We start from the raw sequence: 22965 nt of genomic DNA on the forward strand, positions 1-22965 counted from the left end.
CGGCTGCTGGGTGTGTTTGTGCCGGGTTGCTACCTGGGTGGTCCTGGGGCTGAGGCTGGTTGTTGTTTCTTGGACCTAGCACAGATGACCGCGTGCTGCGCTGGGCGGGTGTGATGCGCCGGGTGGGTCCGCCGCGTGACGTCATGATGCGGCAGACGTCAATACACGCGACGTGACTCCTCAAGGCTCCTCTGGGAATGGAGCCTGAAATATGCCGGCAATTTCTGCAGCCTGCTGCCGCCGGGTCAGTCAATAACTACTATGCTGGTAAGCCTGCTGTAGGCCCCGCCCCCTTGCACAAGGGGGCGTGGTTACAAACCAACGGGGCCCACCGGGGAATCCCCCGGTGCCCCGCCAGGCCAGTCCGAGCCTGCGTACATCTAGCGTCAGGACTGGTATTTGCGGCTAACCTTAATTTAAGGTGCCGCTAATATTTTGTATGGGAGCGGTGCTTTTCTTTTATTACCATTTCTCTTTGCCTCTAAGTTTGCCTTGATATGCTCCCAAACTGCTTTAGAATTTATTGATGCCCAATATAAGAGTGTGCATGTGTGTATTTCAGACATTCCCTGTGTGTGCCCAATTGCTTAGCACTGAGGTGAATTACACTGGTACTCAGAATTAAACAAGAACATCAAGGCAGAAGACTGCCACTAATGGATATTGTGTTTCACTGTGTTTCATGGGGATGCGGTCATCTATTAGAATGAACTTAGGTCTACAGTCATTAGGTCGACCCCACTAGGTCGACTGGCAGAAAGGTCGACCTGACTTAAGGTCGACATGGGCCAAGGTCAACATGACTTAAGGTTGAATTTGCATAAAGGTCGACATGAGGAAGGTCGACTGGTCATAAGGTCGACATGGGGTTTTTCACTGTTTTTTGAGCCGACATGTGCCGACAGGTGGTATTTCATGCCCTACCATCCACTAGGGCGTGGAGGAGGTTATTAAAGCTGTGGCGAGCGAAGCGAGCCACCGTGCCCGAAGCATTGCGAGCGAAGCGAGCGATGCGAGGGTCCGATTCTCATTGCCAACTGTGTCGACATTCGGATAAAAAAACAGTGAAAAACCCATGTCGACCTTATGACCAGTCGACCGTCCTCATGTCGACCTTTATGCAAATTCGACCTTAAGTCATGTCAACCTTGGCCCATGTCGACCTTAAGTCAGATCGACCTTCCTGCCAGTCGACCTAGTGGGGTCGACCTAATGACTGTAGACCTAAGTTCATTCTGACAGATGTACCGATTCCGTTTCATTATCGCATGTTTAAGTGTTACAATTGGAGACACTGTATTATACGGTTACTTAAGATTACATATATTGATGCTTTTTGAATACACTTAAAAGCAGATAGGGTAAGTAGAACTCAAGTAAGGAGAACTGTATGGGAAAACAAATAACAGCATAATACTTTGTTTGTTATTTACGAATTATGTTTTGACCAACGATTAGATCCTTAGATCCTTATCACTATCTGATTGAGTGAAATACCCACAACATCAATGGTGTATTGATGGTAGGGATGTATGATGGTAATTTTGTTAATAACTGATTCATAAACAAACAATCTATATTAATTATACCAGTCTTTGATTAATATTAACTTCATAAAATCGCAGGGATCTTGGCAATTCAATCAATATAATTTTTATAATAATTTTTGGACACAATGTTAGGACATTTAAAGCCTCACGTTTAATGATTTCAAATTTAGGTCAATATAGGCACAGCATAAAAAAATCCATAAAAAATAAAAATAAAATGAAAATATAAAAAACCTTAACAGAATAACTTCATTTGGGGACTTAGCGTGCACCCCAAACGAATTTATTTTTCTTCTTTCTTCTTTTTAATTAAACGTACCATAATTAGGGGGTGCACCCCTGACCATCACACACAGCGCAGGACCCAATTGGTCAATGTTGATATGTGATGTTAAACATAGAATTTATTAAAGTAATAATAGTCAGTTATGTCCCCTAATATATTCATCCAATACAAGTTTTCCTGACTATATAGTGCAATTTCCCCAAAAAAACTTTTTATGGGAAGTGAGAGAGCCTGATCTACAAGCACCTCATGGGCTGCATGACAGCCTCCTACAGGCCATTAAATGGGCAGTGGAGGATGACGATGAAGACTATGTTGTGATAGACCAGTTTATTCAGCCTATGCTTGGTCCAGCAATTCGACATATACAGAGCCAGAAAGTCCTGAGCTTAGGTGCAGTGGGACTGAACTTGTGTCTCCATGGAAAGTTGTGCTGGCTGCAGGTGGCTAGGAAAAGATGCGTTTATCTTTTTGATGTCCTACTCTTGGGGTCTGGAGTTTTCAGAAACGGGCTACAAATGGTTCTTAAAGACAAAGGCATTCTAAATGTGGTCCATGACTGTTGCCGTCTGAGGAATGTCTTGTCCCACCAATATGGGGTGGTTCTGCAGGCTGCCGGACGGGGTTCCGACAGTCGGGAACTCGACAGTCATTAACCCGACGTCGGGATCCGACTGTTAAAACACTGACGGCCGGGTTCCCGACGGCCGTCAGCTATTTTCCCTCATGGGGGTCCACGACCCCCATAGAGGGAGAATAGAATAGGTGGCGAGCGTAGTCTGCAGCGTGGCGAGCGCAGCGAGCCCGCAAGGGGCTTTGTTGCGCTGGCCACGCTGTCTGAGACCAGGCAGTCGGGATCCCGACGTCGGGATAGTAATCATACCACACCCGGTTCTGCAATGTCTTTGATAAACAGGTAGGACATGTATACCTGTTGTTCATGGAAACCGGGGGCTTCATTCCTAATCGTACGTGTTCACTTAAGGAATGTTTGACTCGACATCTCAACATGCCATCTTCACAAGTTTCATTCCCGACTTACAAGCAAACTTTAATAAAGGATAACCCCAATATATGGCTTGATCGTCCAATGTCTACACATTTGCTGAATTAATTTGTTCTGGAAATCTTAGACCACTTGGCTCTGCGCCTAGCAATGTTGGATGCCATGTTAGCTGATTTTACATCATTGGTTGATGGGTATTTAAATACATATAGCCAAGGAGCAGCGGATGATTTGGGCCGCACTGAGATTTGCTCGGAGCTTCCAAAAGAAATTGTTTTCCAGCAAGTTAGGCGAGAGGAAGCAATACACAAATACATTGTCAATGGCCAAGGGTTTCTTACACGGGTCGAAAAGATAAGCCAATGAATGGAATAGCTGCACTGCAGAGCTGCAAAGGAGTGGAACCTACTGGCCAAACATAACCCCCCCTTCCTTAGTATATCTCCTTTAGTATATTCACTTGCACTTGAGTCAGGTGAATCCCCACTCCTTTGCCTATGTTGTTGGTGGCTGTGTAGGCTTGAATGGCCTTTTGCTGCTCCTCCATCCTCTGCAGTATATAGAGGGTGGAGTTCCAGCGTGTCACAACCTCTTGTTTGAGGTGATCGCAGGGCAGGTTGAGTTGGTACTTGTTTATTATCACGGCGCCCACTAAGCTATTTGCTATGTGGGCTATTCCGCGTAGGAAAATCGCATCTCATGTGCCATTGTAAGTGCCGATGCGATTTTCCTATGCAATTTATTCAGTGCTCTTTTATTTATATTGTATAGGGTGTATAATGCCATTAGGTATACAATAATAACATACAATGAGGTTTTAGGCACCCCCACTATCCACGCCACCCCAAAGCGTGTTGAGCGCAGCAAGCCCCGCGGGGGGGGTGGACCGCGTCCTCCAACCTTTTTTTCATACCCTTACTATCCACATAGGCGTGGAGTTGAGTTAATATAGTGTGGTGAGCGCAACGACCCACCGAGACCGAAGCGTGGCGAGCACAGTGAGCCCCGCAAGGGGATGCGGAATACATGTAAAGTAATCCGCGTCCCTACGCGGGGCTCACTGCGCTCGCCATGCTTCGGGCTCGGTGGCTCGCTTTGCTCGCCACACTAAATAAACTCAACTCCACACCGATGTGGATAGCAGGGGTATGAAAAGGTCGGTGGACGCATTCCGCCGCCCCGCTATATAACGCTTCAGGTTTGCGTGGATAGTGGGGGGTGCCTAAAACCTCATTGTATGTCACTATTGTATACCTAATGGCATTGTACACCTAATGGTATTGTACAGGTGCGATGCGATGCAATGCGATGCGATTCCCCGGGGCTAAGAGAGCAGTGAATAAATTACATAGGAAATCGCATTGCATCGCACGGCCGCTATAATGGCAAATGCGATGCGATTTTCCTACGGTGCCGTACGTAAGAAACTTGGGCAACGTGATAATACACAAGTACCAAGGAGTTTTTGCTGCCATTCCAGCCTTCGGCAGGCAGTGTCAGAATGTGTCCAGCAATTTTGTGGGCCACCACAAGCATCTCCTGCACGCTCCTGTAACTTTTTATATTTTCTTCCGACGGCACCTGGTTGTGTGATGCAGTGTGAGAGCGGCAGCGGCGGGCTCCCGAAATAATATTTGGAATATCTTCATCTGCATTACAGTGTGTCTGTGAATGTGACACAGTCATGTACATGTTATCTGTCCTTAAAGTACAGTGCTTCCATTGGCACTGCAGAATGGCTTCCCGGAGACACCTTTAACACCCTATCTAAGTGTGATTCAGTAGCAGGACAGGTGTGAGAAGCAGCCGGCATTTTTAATCCTTGTCTGGCACTAGTGATTTCAGTATATGGTGCAATATTTAGACTAGCGCAGGGTTCCATTAAAACAAAATTGGCATTGCCTTAGTTTAAATCTGGGTCTGCTAATGTGATATGTCATAACCATCAGCATCCTCCTCATCAATTTCCTCCTCAGTGTCAGCTACAGTACATCAATTTCCTCCTCCCGGTGTACAACATTGACAACTTCAAAATCAGGAACTGGACTGTGGGTGATCCTTCCAGCATATGCAGAGGTCACTTGTGATTGTGGAAGGAGCCACCTCTTACCGTACAGTGATGGGAAGGTCAGTCAGGCTTCACATCCACCAACACCCTTGGACTCTCCTTGGGGATTTGTGATACATGTCTTTTAGAAGGCTGAGTTGTTCGCTGTCTTTTTGTTGACAGCTTAACTCTCTTTGCATTTCTAGGGGGGGGGGGGGGGAATGAGGAGGGCTGTGATTGTCGTGTAAAGCTGGACCACTGGTCAAGAACATAGGCCAGGCCCTTGCCACTCCATGTGGTAAATGGCATATTGGCAAGCTTACGTTTCTCCTCCAAGGATTTACATTTTCTTTTTTTCTTAAACGCACTCAACTTTGCCTTTTTGAATTTCACGTGCCCTCGACGATGGCAGAAGACGTTGATGGCATTTCATCATCATGCTCGATGTCTTGGCTAGTGGCGACAGCTTCAGCACTTGGAGGAAGTGGTTCAGTACTATTGGAGCCTCCATATTTTGGTTCTCCATTATTTTTCTGGAGTACAGACACACAACAGCAGAGACAGAAAAATGTAAAGGATTATTGTAAAAAAAAGAATGATTTATTATTTTGCAGCACCAATGTGCACACAGGTGAGTTGAGACTTGTACTACCCTAGTCACACAGCAGCAGACACAGAATAATTGAAAAGGATTTTAAGGAATTTATTTAAGTCAGTAACCCTTATTTTCCAAAAAAATTTGATTATTTTGCAGCACCAATTATTTTGCAGCACCGGTGTGAACACAGGTGAGGTGAGAATTGTAGTACCCTGTCCCAGCTAACCAGAGCCGGCCCTAGGCATAGGCAAACTAGGCAATTGCCTAGGACATTTGGAATGCCTAGGGGCAACAGCAGCTTCTGCAGATTTAAATGATATGCAGCATGCCTATATTCTGTGTGTGAGTGAGGCTGTATCTGCATATGAAATAGTGTATTCATGAAAATCAGTGTAACATAGCATTCCGTATGCAGGTACAGCCACAGTCGCACACAGAATATAGGCATGCCACATATCATTTTAATCATCTGAAGCTCTGTGTGTGTCCTGGTCACATAATAATGCAAATAAGATACATTTCCAACATTAGCAGAACTTGCCAGGAGCTGCATGAGGCAGAGGTCACAGTGTTTGCGGCTGTGCGAGTGCTGTCTGCGGGTGGGTTGGTTGTGCAATAGTGTTCGGCATATGTGTAAGGGGCATTATGTGTGTCATGTATAAATGCATTAATAATGTGCGACATATGTGTAATGTCACAGACTTGGGGTGCACTACTACTCGGGGATTGGCTAGACCTGACACAGGGGCGCGGAGTCTAACCGTGCCGGGGGTTTTCTGCCAGTGACCCCTCCAAGCGGGATATGGGCTTCTGCGGCACCCGACACGTCGGTCGCGGCCCCCTGGTCAGGTTCCCCGTATGAGTGGTGGTAGCTTGTGGAATATGAAGCGTGGTCGTCAAGCCGGATCAGTAACAGGTGAGCAGATACGGTACCAGCACACAGGGAGCAGGCAGGAGAATGGTAACAGAACTAGCCAAGGTCATACACTGGATGTCACAGATGTAGTACACAAGGAGCAGGCAGGAGAATAGTCAGGAGAATAGCCGGAATCATACACTGGTAAACACTGGGTACGGTACACGAGGATCAGGCAGGAGAATGGTCAGGAACAAGCCGAGGTCAGATGCAATAATCAGAAGTCTGGAATAGTACAAGGCACTGGAACGCTGGAGCTGGTGTGAACCTATACTCTGGCAGCTTCTGTCTCCCAGAGGCTGCCCTTTATAGGAAGCACAGGGAACCCACAGGTGAACTAATCAATGGGCTGAGCATGCTCAGTTTACACTGAACTCTCCTGCAGGAGAGTTACCCAGGTGTAACTAATTAGCTGAGCTCAGATCTCACAGCACAGTTCAACTATACAGAGCTGTCAGCAGCAAGGACTCCTCCAGGTGCTGTAATTAGCAAAGCTCAGGCCACACAGACTTTCCTTGCAGCATGGAGCAGGCTGAACAGACAGGAGAAGCCACAAACCAGGTAAGAAACAATACAATAACTGAATGTTGTGACATTACCCTCCCCTCTAGGGGTGGGCTCCGAACACCCCACATGGATACTTTCAAGGTCGCCTGTGGTGCTTCTTCTTTTTCTTAGAAGAACACTTAGATCCCTTCAAGGCTGGTAACGCCTCTGGCTCTTCAAAGTGGGCTCTGGCCAACACTAGACCACCCAAAAAAGGAGCAGCATCGTGTTCAGAATCATAATCTGAGTTGGAGTCTAGTTCTGGGGTGCAAATCAAAGATTTTTTAGCGGATGATTCTTTCAGACCATGAAGTGCTAAAGAGCCGACACGGATGCCCCTAACTATTGAGTTCTTCGATTCAGATTTTTGAAAAAAATTTTTTGCAGAAGCTCTAGTACTCTCGGTATGCCGTCTAGATGACCCATGGTTTTGAAGAGGCATAGGCAGACTTTTAGCCAGGGAGGATGAAGGAGTCTTAGATTCAAATTTCTCGATCACAGCCCTGGAGAATGATATCAGATCTTGCAGTCGAGGATCATTGGCTTCAACAAGTGGATTGACCCATTTTAGTGCTTCTCCCAGGAAGGATAAGATCATAAATCTTACAATATTTGCCATATTGACACTGGAAGATGGATCATGATTCATGGCATCTAAGTAGTGATCCGCTAAAGCCTGGTAATGGGCAAGGTTCCCATCAAAACAAATATCTTCAGAAGACTCTTCAGCTGGCTTTTGTGTACTAGCCAACCCTGGTGGGACCTTAGACACAATGGACGTCTCTTGAACTTGAGGCACTGCTGAAGCCTTATGGATGTCCAGTACAGTAGGCATCGGTACTCTAGAAATTTTTTCTTGGCTGACATGTTTAGGCCCAGGGGTCATGGAAGCAGACCTGGAGACCGCAGAGGTAATGGAGACAGGCCCGGAGGCAACGGATGCACACCTGGAGACCATGGAGGCAATGGAGACAGGCCCGGAGGCCACGGAGGAAGGCCCGGAGGACAAGGAAGCGGACCCGGAGACCACGGAGGTAGGCCCGGAGGCTGTGGAGACTGGCCCGGAGGCTGTGGAGACTGGCCCGGAGGCTGTGGAGACTGGCCTGGAGGCCACGAAGACAGGCCCGGAGGCCATGGAAGTGGACCTGGAGACCACAGAGGCAGGCCCGGAGGCCACGGGGACTGGCCCGGAGGCCACAGAGACTGGCCCGGAGGCCACGACACACAAGTCCTCATGCCCGGAGGCAAGGGCAGATGGGTCCTCATGCCCGGAGGCAAGGGCAGATGGGTCCTCATGCCCGGAGGCAAGGGCAGATGGGTCCTCATGCCCGGAGGCAAGGGCAGATGGATCTCCACCAGGAGTGACAGACCTGGAACCCCCACCTGGGGTGAGTGACTCGGAACCCTCACCTGGGGTAAATGACTCGGAACCCCCACCTGGGGTAAATGACTCGGAACCCCCACCTGGGGTAAATGACTCGGAACCCCCACCTGGGGTGACGGACTCTGAACCCCTACCTGGGGTGACGGACTCGGAACCCCCACCTGGGGTGACGGACTCGGAACCCCCACCTGGGGTGACGGACTCGGAACCCCCACTTGGGGTGACGGACTCGGAACCCCCTTCTGGGGTGATTGACTCGGAGCCCCCTTCTGGGGAGATTGACTCGGAACCCCCTTCTGGGGCGATTGACTCGGAACCCCCTTCTGGGGCGATTGACTCGGAACCCCCTTCTGGGGCGATTGACTCGGAACCCCCTTCTGGGGCGATTGACTCGGAACCCCCTTCTGGGGCAATTGACTCAGAACCCCCACCTGGGGTGACGGACTCGGAACCCCCACCTGGGGTGACGGAACCCCCTTCTTGAGGCAAAGTGCTCAGTGGCCCAACCTGGGAAGCCACACTCAGAGACCCTTCCTGGGGTGTGGCTACCAGAGGATCCTTTTGGGGTGCAACTCTCGGAGATTCCTCTTGAGGTAGTGTACTCAGAGGCCCTTTTTGGGGTACCACTTTCAGAGACCCCTCTTGGGGTGCAGTGCTCGGGAAACCCTCCTGGGGCGCAATGCTCAGAGACCCTGTTTGGGGTGTGGTACTCTGAGACCCTGCTTGGAGTCTGACAGTCTGAGACCCCTCCTGATGCACGACACTCTGAACCCCGTTCTGCGGCTTGAGAATTTGAAAACCCTCCTGGGAAAATACCCTCTGAGACCCCTTCTGAGGAAAAAGACTCTGTACCCCTTCTTGGGGCTCGCCATTCTGAGACCCCTCTCGGAACTCGACACTGTGAGAGTCCACTTGGGGTGAAACACTTTGATGCCCCTCTTCGGGCAAGACACTAGGAAGCCCTTCCTTGGGCAAGACACTAGGAAGCTCCTCCTGGAGCACAATAATCGGAAGCCCCTCATTGGGCTGGACTAACAGAACCCCCTTCTGGGGCTGGCTGGACAGAACCCCATCTTTGGGTTTGATACTTGGACTTTCATCTCGGGTCTTGATACTCGGATTCCCCTCCTGGGGCTTGTGACATTCTGAGACGCCCCCTCCTGGGGCTGGAAATGAAGACTGTGGACCCTTACTCGGGGCCTGGATCAAAATTTTACTTGTTTTAGGTAAAAAGATCTTGGTTCTTGGACCCCAGTGATAGCCATGAAACTCTTCCTGAGTGGGCACAGAAGCAATAACCTTATTCCTGGCCTCTCGGAGGGGGCAATCCTCAATCAAATGGTCCTGGCCTCCACAATAAAAACATAAATTTAAGGACCTGCGTCGCTGGCGTTCCTCATCTGACAACTGGGGACGAGGCCGACTCACATACTTGTCCTTAAAGGGCACAGATGTATTTGCCAATGGGGTACCCGGAGTGGAATCTGAGGGTCTTGTAGGCACCAAGCCCACAGTAGACTCGCCGAGCAGTTTGGTGACAAGGGTGAGGACGTTAGACAGCAGCTCCTGTAACTGCTGTATTAGCAGGCGAGGCACCCTAATGGACTCCGGATCAGAAATCACTGGTGTTGGAGAGGGTGGAGCGAGGTCCAATTGCTGCTGCAGAGTTTGCAAGCTTTGCATAATCAGAGCTTGGTCCTGTCCTTGCTTGTCAACCCGGACCAGCAGGTGTTCCAGGAGTTCTTTATGAGACATGCCACTAACAGCATCCATATTCCAGTTGGGCCAGAGTATTCTGTCACAGACTTGGGGTGCACTACCACTCAGGGATTGGCTAGACCTGACACAGGGGCGCGGAGTCTAACCGTGCCGGGGGTTTTCTGCCAGTGACCCCTCCAAGCGGGATATGGGCTTCTGCGGCACCCGACACGTCGGTCGCGGCCCCCTGGTCAGGTTCCCCTTATGAGTGGTGGTAGCTTGTGGAATATGAAGCGTGGTCATCAAGCCGGATCAGTAACAGGTGAGCAGATACGGTACCAAGGAATGCAGCACACAGGGAGCAGGCAGGAGAATGGTAACAGAACTAGCCAAGGTCATACACTGGATGTCACGGATGTAGTACACAAGGAGCAGGCAGGAGAATAGTCAGGAGAATAGCCGGAATCATACACTGGTAAACACTGGGTACGGTACACGAGGATCAGGCAGGAGAATGGTCAGGAACAAGCCGAGGTCAGATGCAATAATCAGAAGTCTGGAATAGTACAAGGCACTGGAACGCTGGAGCTGGTGTGAACCTATACTCTGGCAGCTTCTGTCTCCCAGAGGCTGCCCTTTATAGGAAGCACAGGGAACCCACAGGTGAACTAATCAATGGGCTGAGCATGCTCAGTTTACACTGAACTCTCCTGCAGGAGAGTTACCCAGGTGTAACTAATTAGCTGAGCTCAGATCTCACAGCACAGTTCAACTATACAGAGCTGTCAGCAGCAAGGACTCCTCCAGGTGCTGTAATTAGCAAAGCTCAGGCCACACAGACTTTCCTTGCAGCATGGAGCAGGCTGAACAGACAGGAGAAGCCACAAACCAGGTAAGAAACAATACAATAACTGAATGTTGTGACATGTAACTGGCATTATGTGTGTCGTGTATAAGGGCATTAATAATGTGCAACATATGTGTAATGGGCATTATGTGTGTCATGTGTATAAGGGTACTAATAATGTGCAACATATGTGTAAGGGGCATTATGTGTATCATTATGTGTATGAAGGGCATTAATAAAGGTTGGCATAATGTCTAAGGGGCATTATGTTTATAAGGACATTAATAATGTGTGACATGTGTAAGGGACATTACTGTGAGGTATTATCAGAGGAGCCGAGAGAAAGGTGTAGGGGGTACAAAATACCCAGACCAAAGTCTGTTGGAAGGGCCCAGTGGGGGCCCCGGGCCCCCTCCCCTTAAGTGACAGCAGCAGATGCAGCTCTTCTCCTCTGACCAGCACATACTGCTTTGTGCTGGGTTGCAGTGTCACCATGGAGGTGCTTAAAATACAATATTTTCTCAGGATTTTTTTCTAAGGGTATAATGTGAATAATGTGAGGAGTAATGTATATAAGGTAAAGTGGTACTACTGTGTGATGTAACATAAATAAGAGACACCATCGCATGATATAATGTGAATAAAGTTGCACTACTGTGTGGCATCATTTGAATTTGGGGTACTATTGTGTGGCCATGCCCCTTCCCAGCAAGAACACACCCCTGTTTGGGCTGCGCACCGAATGTGTGCACTGTTTCTATTTAAAATATTGCAGGTAGGAGCACCAAAATGATGACTGCTATGATGAGGGTCGATGGTGCTGGGAAAGGGGAGCAGGGTCAGAGGCGGAAATACTGTAGTGGCGGTGCTAGGGGGCACCAGCCAAAATCTTGCCTAGGGCATCATTTAGGCTAAGGCCGGCTCTGCAGCTAACAGTCACACAGCAGCAGACACAGAAAAATTGAAAATGATTTTAAGGAATTTATTTAAGTCAGTAACCCTTATCGTCCAAAAAATTAGATTGATTATTTTGCAGCACCGATTATTTTGCAGCACCGGTGTGCATACAGGTGAGGTGAGACTTGAAGTACCCTCTCCCAGCTAACAATCAGACAGCACGAGACACAGAAAAATTGAAAACTTTTCTTTGCCTGCACAAGTAAGACTTGTAGTACCCTCTCCCGGCTTAGAAACACAGCAGCAGACACAGAAATTTTTTAAAGGTTTATTAATAAGTCAGTATTATTTATTAACCCCTTTATTCTAAAATAAAAATTATATTTTGCTATTTATTTTGCACTGACGTGTGGCCTGCACAGGTGAGGTGAGACTTGTAGTACCCTGTTCCAGCTGAGTCACACAGCAGCAGACACAGAAAAATTTAAAAGGATTATTATTAAGGAATTTGGTGGTAGAGAGTGGGACTGGAAGACAAGCAAATCAATCTATATGAGGCACAGGCACAGACTACAGGGATAAATATATAATATACAGCGCAAACTCTGTCAGTGTAACACCACACTACACTACACTAACACAGTCAGACTCAGCAGGTTGTCACTATCAGCAGTGTAGTATTTAAAACTACTACACCACGCATTTTGTCACTATCAGCAGTGTAGAACTACTACACCACGCAGGTTGAACTTGTCACTATCAGCAGTGTAGTAGTTAAAACTACTACACCACGCAGGTTTCAGGGAAAACAGCCAGACGTGCACACTGTTCAATCTCCTAGACTGGAGTGAACATAACACCAGCCCGGCCGTCCTTATATACATATAGTGACGTTGTAGTGACGTTGTCTGGATCTCGCGAGATCCGACAGCGGGAATTCGCAAGTGCAGAGGTGGCAGTGGCAGTGGCACTCACAGAATAAACACTCATAGACACTTCTCAACCAGTTCTAATTAACCCTGTGAGTGCCACTGCCACCTCAGTATACAGATGGTGCCTCTGACCTAAGGTACTGTAGGTGCCTGCCAGCGTGGCCTTCTGTCCTGGCTCCGGAATTGCATTCAGCACAGACTCAACCTGCTCCAGCTGCGGCCACCCGGCACCTCAGCTGGCTCTTCCCCCTACATGCTGTACGCGGCAGCACAGAGTAATGACGTTGGGCAGCGTCATTCAGTGGGTAGGTCTGCGTTGAGCAGCGGGCATCCAAGAGTTACGCGGCCAATGCCCAAATTTAATTAAGTGTCCAGCGCCTGGTTCTGCCCTCCTGCCAGCACCATTGCCTGTCATATACTTTGACAGGCGGCAGCTACAGTATCGGAGGAGGGGAGGTGGCGCCTTCAGGGGCTGGCACCTATCTGCTTTGCAGGCTTTGTTGAGTGGGTAGCGCCGGCCCTGTGGAAAATCATAACTTCCTGACGTTTCTTGCCACCTACTATCAGCCATCCAGCAATTAGCATGCTTACAGCTAGTAACGGTTTGGCTCCAGGCCGGTAGAGAATGTTTCCCAGCAGCTCTGATTTTCTGTAAGTCATAATCAAAGCAGCCAGGCACCCATCTCTACTAGACTCATAAAAAACTCCAGAGGCACCAACAATCCCCTGTTCGAAGGCCCCTAGAATTGTGGGGCCATAGGTCAGCTGCCCAGTAAGCCCATGCGATAAGATGGCCCTGCTGTTATGTTGTTCAGTCATTTTGATGGGCTAGGAACTAGTATAATTATAAATACTTAAGTACTGTTTTTCTAGTTTTAAATTTTAATTTCACACACTCCTTTCTCTGTACTTTTATTTCACAAGGGCAATAGGACATTCAATACCATTTAGCACAATATCTGAATATTTTGATCATCATAATTATTGCCAAAAATAAATCCTTGTATAACCTGAAATATAATGCTATAGAGCAGATTATATTAAAATATGATATATTGCATATTAACAATACTTCAAACACTTTGACATAAAAAAGGCTTATTATATAATCAATGGTATTTTTATTAGGAGACATCCAGTCTAGCGTTATTTAATATGGAAAATAATATTTAATTGTGAAATACAAAATTAAGCCACAGTAAGCAACTTATATTATTTCAACAATATTTTTTCATAGTATAAGATCTATTTTTTAGTCATATCATGGTATCATGGAATCATATTACACAGTATTCTATTCAGAGTTATTTTCTTTTCAGAAATAAATCTATTATTCTAACCTGGGTAAATCCTGTATAATGTTTCAAAGACCCTGTTATCATTATTGTAGGGCTGGGGGACAAGCATTTGCAAGTGGACTAGGAACTTCTGCTGTCATTGTTTCCTAATGTAGATGTCAGGGGCAAATTGGAATTTCCATAAATATACTGTGTGTGTTTTTGTATTTCTATTCTTATGGGGACACAGACCGGACAGCGCACCAATGTTGGAGAGAAACCTGACATTGTGGGGATCTAAAATTACGAGTGACACAAAAGGAGACCAGATGTACAAAATACCCAGCATCAAAATCAGACATGTCCCCTAGAATCTACCAGACCATAATGAGTGTATGTGTGTGTGCAATGCAGATTGGGTGTTACAGCAAGAAATTTGTTTTACTTTTAGGGGTGAAGAAGTTGTGCCCACTGGCCACTGGGGGGTGGGTTCTGTCTGTTCACTGTGCTCCCCCCACAGTGGCTGCACCGGGGTCCCATTGCAGCCATCATCCACCTGGGGCATCATGCCCTCCCCCCCCTGCTCCCGCTGTCCCAACCCCCTTTGGCTGCACTGGTGGCCCTTCCCAGAAATTTTCTGCATTCACTGGAGTGCCACCCTTGCCATCTGAGGTGCCGCACACTCCCCTGCTCTCTCTGTCCCCACCTCACACCCTTTGGCTGCACTGGGGTCCCTTCCCAGGATTTTTTTTCATGCATAGCATTTGCACCTGTTGGCCACTGGGAGGTGCCTCGCGCCCCCTAATCCCTCTGCCCCCACCCCCTTTGGCTGCACCATGAACCCTTTCCAGAATTTTATCAAATAAAGCTCCCTGTAAAAGAGCGAAACGCGTCAGTGGTATACTACCGGACCCTCCGACACTTGCTCTAGTATCATTGGACAAGTAGCTATTACAGAGTCGGGAATCAATCACCACTTTTCTATATTCAGCCTTCATTGGACATTCACAGCAAACCACCTCTCCAAGGCTAAAGCCAAAATTGGCCAGATGGCAGCAGCTATCATGCTCTATTCCCTCCGCTGCAAGGAGAGGTAATGCTTGCTCAATCTGGGATCTGCCAGGCGGTAGTGGTTTACATGCATATTTCCCTCTACAATAAGGAGAGATAACGACCACAGGACTGGTCATCTATTTAGAGACTGAGCTCTATTCTATTACAACAGTCATTGTTCTTTTCCTATTTACTCCAAGCTATTCCACGGGGTAAGTATGTGAACTGTGACATTATTATGGAAGCTTCCTATAGAGATTTTTTTTTTTTTTTTTTTATATTACCAGTATGTATTTTTCTGATCCACCTCTTAGTATAATAATGTATTAATTATATGGGATATATTGTAGGACATTGATTTATCTATAGTGAAGTTAATTGATATTGTACAGACTTATATATTCTTTATTAAATATTGTATTCATTTATGTAAGTCTTGTCTCAGCAGCTAGGTTGTCTGGAAAGTGTGAACTGTTGGTAGCTCTCGAGGACTGGAGTTGGCTACCACTGGTGTAGCGTGTGGAAAATAATACGATAGCTGAGCTGGATTCGGACGTTGGATACAGAAATCCACCGCAATCTTCATTCTGAATGGGGTCCACACTTGCTCTCTAAAATCTAGGTGATTCCAATGACTTCCAATGAGATGGCGTCCCTTAACATTGGACTTCAAGCTTATATGAATTGATAAATCATATTTATGTATTAAGACAAGAGAGTTTACCGTGGTGAATGATAAACTTTCTTTTTTTATGATTCTGTAATGTGGTCTAGGCTACTGTACCCCAATTTGGGAAGGATGTACAGGTCTACTCTCCATTCCTAGGAATGGCTAATGTGGTGGATTTCTGTTTGTGTATATTTGGTTTACTTTTAATGAACCTTCCTTGTGATGACAGCTTTCTCATGCACCCCTGTGTTAGTTAATGGGTATTCAATGTGTGCTGGTACGGTATTCGCACCTGCTGCGTGAAGAGCAACGTAACAAGTACACTGCAACAACACTGGGGGCAGTCAGTCCCACAGGATGAACTAGTGGTTACACTACTATAATAGGTGCTAATACTTCCAGTGCTTAGTCCCCAGACTCCGTGGTGACTGACCACTGACCTCCGGCACATATATCGATATGTATTTGTACATATACTGTATATATATATATATATATATATATATATATATATATATATATATATATATATATATATATATATATATATATATATATATATATATAGCAATACTAGCTAGCACTCAGACCAAAACAGCATGAACAACGATAAGGATGACACAACCCACAGGTTATGATATCGAAGTTTCGGACAACAAAGTCCTTTATTAAGACATATAAAACACATGCAAAGGCACTTACATATATAGATAAGTGCCTTTGTATGTGTTTTATATGTCTTGATAAAAAACTTTGTTGTCCGAAACGTCGATATCATAATCAGTGGGTTGTGTCATCCTTATCGTTGTTCACGCTGTTTATTGGTCTGAGTGCTAGCTAGTATTGCTACCTACATTTCCCATCAGGACTGCCACCACCGGATGCGCTGTTACTTTCAGCACCAGAGTGCTGGACATTATGGGGGGAATTTACCAATATGAAAAACCTAGTTTTTCGTATTGGTATTTTCCCTACGACTGCATACGACTGTTTCAGTCGTATGCAAAGTCGTGTTCCGGAGGATCAGTTACAAAGCAGTCATATACGACTGCTTTGTAACCCACCGATGTCGTAGGAATTCGTATTAGCAGCCGTATATACGGCTGCTAATACGAATTATTTGTAGGCAGTCTGCACGGATCAGTCAGATCCGTGCAGGCTTCAGTGTTAAAAAAATAGAAAAATTAAATAAATTAAAAAAAAAAACGGCGTGGGGTCCCCCCCACAGCCGAAACCAGCACCAGGCTGACAGAGGCTGGAGCCGGTAATTATGAAACTCGGCTCCTGATTGGCCCGCTAGGCGGCTAATAGAATTCAGTCTGAGGAGAGGCGGCGAATATGAAACATCAGCATCTCTCCTCAGCGCGATGCAGAGACAGCGCAGACAGCGGGGAGCGCCGACAGCATGAAGATTACCTGGATTACGTCGGATCAAGAGAAGACTTCTTCAGCGCAGGAACAGGTGAGTAGGATTTCCTTCCACAGCTCCAACATGGATTTCTTCGGACCCGGACACCGCCATGGACCTGGAGGACGACACGGACCGTCGACATGGACCTGGAGGACGACGCAGACAGCCGACATGGACCTGGAGGACGACACAGGACATCAGGACCAGGGCTACCTACGGGATCAAGAAAGGTAAGTATCAGTATGTATGTAATGTGTGTATTAAACTTTTATTTAAAACGGGTGTCAGTGTGTTTTATTTAACTATTTTTTTTACTGTGGCACTACAAGACCCAGCGGGCCCTTTAATGCCCAGCAGGCTGGGACTTGTGGTTCTCCAAGTCCCAGCTTGCTGGGGAGGCTTGCTGGCACTTGTAGTGCCACAGTAAAAAACAATAGTTTTTTCTATTTTTTTACACCATTTATCAGCTCGATGCCCACCGCCCAGGGGCATCGAGGACAGCACCAGGCTTCAGCCTGGTCAGGTAAGTCCTGGAGGGGGGGGACCCCTTTATTGGGGGGGTCCCCACTCCCCCAGGGCCCCTGGCCAGGCTGACTGGTCGGTAGGGTTAATGCTTTGGCCGGGGGGACTTGCATAAAAAGTCTCCCCCCGGCTGTGGCATTACCCTGCTGGCTGGTTTTGCCTGGGGCTGGTTCTTAAAATACGGGGGACCCCTACTCATTTTGTCCCCCGTATTTTGGGAACCAGCCCCAGAGCAGGAGCCTGGGGCTGGTTGTTAAAAATCAGGGAACCCCTATTTGTCGGGTTCCCTGATTTTTAATTACCGGCTCCAGCCTCTGTCAGCCTGGTGCTGGTTTCGGCTGTGGGGGGGACCCCACGCCGGTTTTTTTTTTATTTATTTCATTTTTCTATTTTTTTTACACTGAAGCCTGCACGGATCTGACTGATCCGTGCAGGCTAAAACGCAAATACGACATGAAAATGGTGTTCTATTTTCCTGTCGTATTTGCGTGGGTGTTTCACACCACTTAGCAGCCGTATTATCAGTACGGCTGCTTAGTAAATCAGAAACCACCATTCTTTTGAATGGTGATTTCTGTCGTATTCTATCGATGGTGTAGACATTCGTATTTGTAAATACAAATACGAATGTTCCATCTTTAGGACTACGAATTGTTGTATTTTTGGGATTGTAAATCCCGAAAATACAAATTCGTAAAAAAAAGGTGTATTTCTCCCTACGAATACACCTTTTTTCTACGAATCCATTTTGGTAAATGTCCCCCTATATGCATACCATATATACTCGAGTATAAACCTACTTTTTCATTTTTTATGCTGAAAAGGCCCCCCTCGGCTTATACTCGAGTGAGGGTCCCACTTGAGTCAATGAGTTTTCCCAGTTTTTTGTTGTAAAATGAGGTGCCTCGGCTTATATTCGGGTCGTCTTATATCGAGTATATACGGTGTATATATATATATATATATAAATATATATATATACTGTATATATACATATACAGAGTTGATGCGGCGGCACTCAAAGGACTTAGTAATATAATGATCAGGCGTAAAACACCATGCGTTATCAACGTTTCAGCTTTATTTCAAACTTCGTATCCTGACGATATATTGATATATTGTGGCAGACCCAGCATTCCCCCACATGAAAGTAATGAGGAGGATCCAGACCAGGTGTAATCAGCAGCACCTGGGATATCCTGATAAAAAGGTTTCCAGGGCAGAGTCACCTTGCTCTCGATGGTGGAATATCTACCCAAGTGATAGGCTGGGGGTGTTAAAGTATAGGGACCATTGGAGCCTTTTTAAAAGTTTGTTATACTGAGAGAAACTGTATGCTACTGCTTGTAATAATGACTGCATGTGGATTGAACCTGCTATGCTGTAACCTGCTGTTGTGAATAAACTAAACAGTTATCATCTGAGACCCTGGTGATGCATTGAAGCCTTAAAGGGCCATTGCATTATAAAAACTGTTTGCTGTTGTGTGTTAAATAGCCAGCAAAGTGGGCAGGTGTCAGCTTGGTTTGTTTGTTAAAACTGGCACACTATATTATACCTCCTAGGTTTGCTCTTAAAGGGGAAGCGCAGGGCAACATGGAGGAATTACTTAAAAAGTTTGCTGAACTTGCAGCTGGGCAGCAGAATATGGCTGCTGCACAACAAACCCAGATTCAGAATATGGTTGCTGTACAGCCAACCTAGACTCAGATGATATGTGAGGGGCAACAGAATATGGCTACCGGTCAGCAGAATATGGCTGAAAGACAGCAGACTCAAATTCAAATATTGTGTGATGAGTTAATAGCGCAGAAAAGGTGAGCCAGAGCGGGAAAGGCTACCGAGGCTCACCCCACCCCCCACATTCCTTTGCACGTTTAAGCGCACTGCCACGCGGTTGGGATGGCCTGCAGAGTAATGGTCTGTCAGGCTGGCTCCCTGTTTAACAGGGGAGGCACAGTGAGCATATGTCGATCTGACTGTGGCTGAGACACGCTCCTATCCGAGCCTGGACAAGATTGGAGTGACGGGGCCCAGCAAAGTCCAGTAGTTCCATGACTGGTGGCTGGAGGGTTCTAAACCTCCCAGGATTCAGCGGGCCAAACTAGCCTGGCTGGCAGGGGCCTGGTTGCAGACAAAAACTCTGCAGTGAGGATTGTGGAAATAGTCACACTGGACCAGTCTATGCAGGTGTTAGACTGCTCAATGCAGCAGTGGGCCCTTTAGACTGACCCCCAGACATTGGCAGTGGTGATTGAGCGGCACCTGGGAAAGCTGAATAAAGCCAGGTCAGAATATGCGCCAGTACTGAAGCCCAGGACTCGGGCCCCAGTGGTTAAACCAATGGCTCTGCCTCCCTTGGTGTGCTTTGAGTGTGTGGAGCCTGGTCATGTGAGGTGGGACTGCCCGAAACAAGGAGAGCCGATGGATTGCAGTGCGGGATAAACAGCTCGGTCGTTGGTCAGCATGGTGGCTGCGGGGGGTATCCCAAGTAGAGTCCACCCTGTTCCGGGTGCTGGTACAGTTGGAAGGCCAGGAGATATGGGCACTGGTGGATACCAACAGTGAGCTAACTATTGTTGCTGCCAATGTGGTTCCTCTAGGGGCTGACAAGGTCCAGCCCCTGTCAGGGTTTTGTTCATCCATGGCGATGTGGAGGAGTGCCCACGTGTCTACTTACCTCTGACCATCAAGGTCGGTCATTAAAGGTGGTAGCGGTGGTGACCTCCAGACCAGCCTATCCAATGATCCTGGGCCTTGACTTCCCATTGCTACAGGAGTTGGTTACCTGGCATGACACCAACAAACAGCCACTGAAGCAAGCGGCCAGAGACTACCAAAGTTTGGAATCCGGTAGAGATGCTGTCGGTCCTGAACCACCCCAAGAAACTGAGGCCCAATGGAACCCAGTTGGTGAAAAGATAGCACTACAGGACTTTAGGAGATGTCAACACGATGATGGCATCATGCCTTTGAGACTGTTAAGTGGTTAATGGCAGAGTAATTGCTACTTTACCATCAGAGGGTGTACCCTACTTTGTTTTGAAAAATTATTTGCTATATTGTGTTGCTACAGTACTTTACAAGGGAAAAGGGTAGATCAGCGCTTAGTTCCCCGAAAACTAGAGCGGATGGTATTAGCAGCCATCTGGGGGAGGAGAAAACACTCCAACGCATTCTGTTAAGGTTCTTTTAGCCCAGTGTCTATGCTTCCATTAAGAGGTATTGTCAGGAATGCCCAGTGTACCAGAGGACAGCCCCACGGCCAGAGTTTAGGGCTCCACTGGTACCCTACCTATCATTTCCGTGCCTTTTGAGCAGATTGGTATGGATCTGATTGCGCCAGTGGAAAAATCTGCTCGGGGGCACCAATATATATTGGTGGTAGTTGATTATGCCACCAGATACCCAGAGACTATACCCCTGCGCAATATGAAATCTGCAGCTAAACTGGATTTCACAGGGGGGGGCACCATTTTGGGGTCCAGATCAGTCTATTTTCTCCTGATTCCCCTTGTTCTAAATGGTTCAGCCCTTTCCCTTTTAAGGTATTAGGTTTCCAGTCCCAGTGCCAGTGCTTCTAGGTACTAACCTCGGTTAGGTGCTGCAGCCCTGAGCTCCTAGGTTTAACACTCGCTGCTCCTTTTCAGCTGCTATCTTCAGTGTATCGCAGTGTCTGCATCCTGCTACCTTTTCGCCACGTTGTTGCCAGCCCAGCTTGGGGGTGTAATTTGGTTCCAGCAGTCTTTCCTTCTTCAGCACCCTACATCCTCATCTTCAAGTCTTCAAGTCTCAGCCACAAAGTCCTGCATCCTCTTTTACCAAGCAACAGTCCCAAAGTCTTTACAATACTCTGCATCCTCATTTTCAAGTCCTTACAGTGTCTTTCCTCAGTGTTTTCCAAATTGCAGTCACGAGTCTTCTCAGTGTCCCCTGAGTAGCGCACGCAGGGGGGGTTTACGAGTACCCAGAACCCCCCCCCCCAGGAATCTAAGGGCCATTGTCTGAAAGCTGAGGGTTCCCTCTTTCCAAGAGTACAAGAATTTTTAAAATCGGACCTTGGGAACCGGAGATATCTGACTTCAAAGCAGTGGTCCCCATCCAAGCCTGTTAATTGCTGTTCCCAGTCAGATATTTCAGGTTCTGTCTGACTTAGAGTTTTTCTGAGGATATATTCCAAAATCTGGGACTCTCCCCCTTTGAAGGACACTAGAAGCTTGTCTCTACTGTTCCCAGCACCAGAGATAGCAGCCTTCCAGCAGCTGGTTACTGCTCCAGCTCCACACACCTGGTATGTAGTTTTATATACTCATTGGTGGATTGCTCTGCCTTCTGAACTCTGATCCCCTAGTCCCCAATACCATTTGGTAGGTGGGATCCTCTAGTTTTTAATTCCATTAAAATCTAAGAAATCTATTTCCGGGAACTGGAGATATCTGCAGTCAAGCAAGCTGTCCTCGCACCAGAAAATTATGAATAATAAGCCCACTCCACTATACACCCCTCCTCTGCATATTAAACATTCTCTACCACCCTGGAAGTTATGTATCAGGGCCCCTTCATTCAGCCCAATGCCCCCTTCTCCCACCTCATCTCCCACCATCGGTGCAGTAAAGAGGTAATTAGTGGAAAATACAGATCCAGGCCCTACATGCTGAGCGGTTGATATAATACCCCCTACCACCCGCGGGACATCAAAACATATACTGGGTCACCTAAGTGTCCATCTCCGTACTTTGCTCCGCACCTCTGGAAACCCCCTTCTGAAAATCCTGCGTTTGCCCCTGCTCCAGTACCTGTCAGTCCCACAACATGCTTTACAGGTCGACAGTATCTACCACTATTGGTCAAAAAGCAATAGTTTGACACATGAAAAGGTCGACATGGTGTGGGTGGACATTGACAAAAGGTTGACACAAGCAAAAGGTCAATATGTCAACGGTCGACACAAGTTTTTAATGATTGTTTTTAAAACCAACTTGTTCTTACTTCACGATCCAAATGGGCATAGAGGGAGATTACAATAGTGTGCCGAGCCATACAAGGAGACATGATATACTAATACTGTGAATAACCAATGAGAAATAGGTTTGATGTTTCCTGTGTCGACCATTTTCATGTTGACTATTTTCTTGTGTAAACCTTTTGTCAATGTCGACCTAGACCATGTCATATCTCTCAACTTTGATGAGGGAGAGGCACGGCGGTGCGCGCGAAGGGGGTGTGTGGCCTATGCTCATGACGCTCCCGCGAGGCCATGCCCCCGGTTTCGACACTGCAAGGGCATGAATAAACGCATGCACACAGCGTCCATTCACAGGTGAC

At 47.1% G+C, this 22965-nt stretch overlaps 1 pseudogene; it reads left to right on the plus strand.

Moving 5' to 3' along the window:
- The first annotated feature begins 1528 nt into the window (after positions 1 to 1528).
- LOC146062819 (piRNA biogenesis protein EXD1 pseudogene) lies at positions 1529 to 3208 on the plus strand (annotated as a pseudogene).
- Positions 3209 to 22965: the final 19757 nt, after the last annotated feature.

Source organism: Crinia signifera, chromosome 1 (genome assembly GCF_055691185.1).
Source record: "Crinia signifera chromosome 1, ASM5569118v1, whole genome shotgun sequence".
Taxonomy (NCBI): domain Eukaryota; kingdom Metazoa; phylum Chordata; class Amphibia; order Anura; family Myobatrachidae; genus Crinia; species Crinia signifera.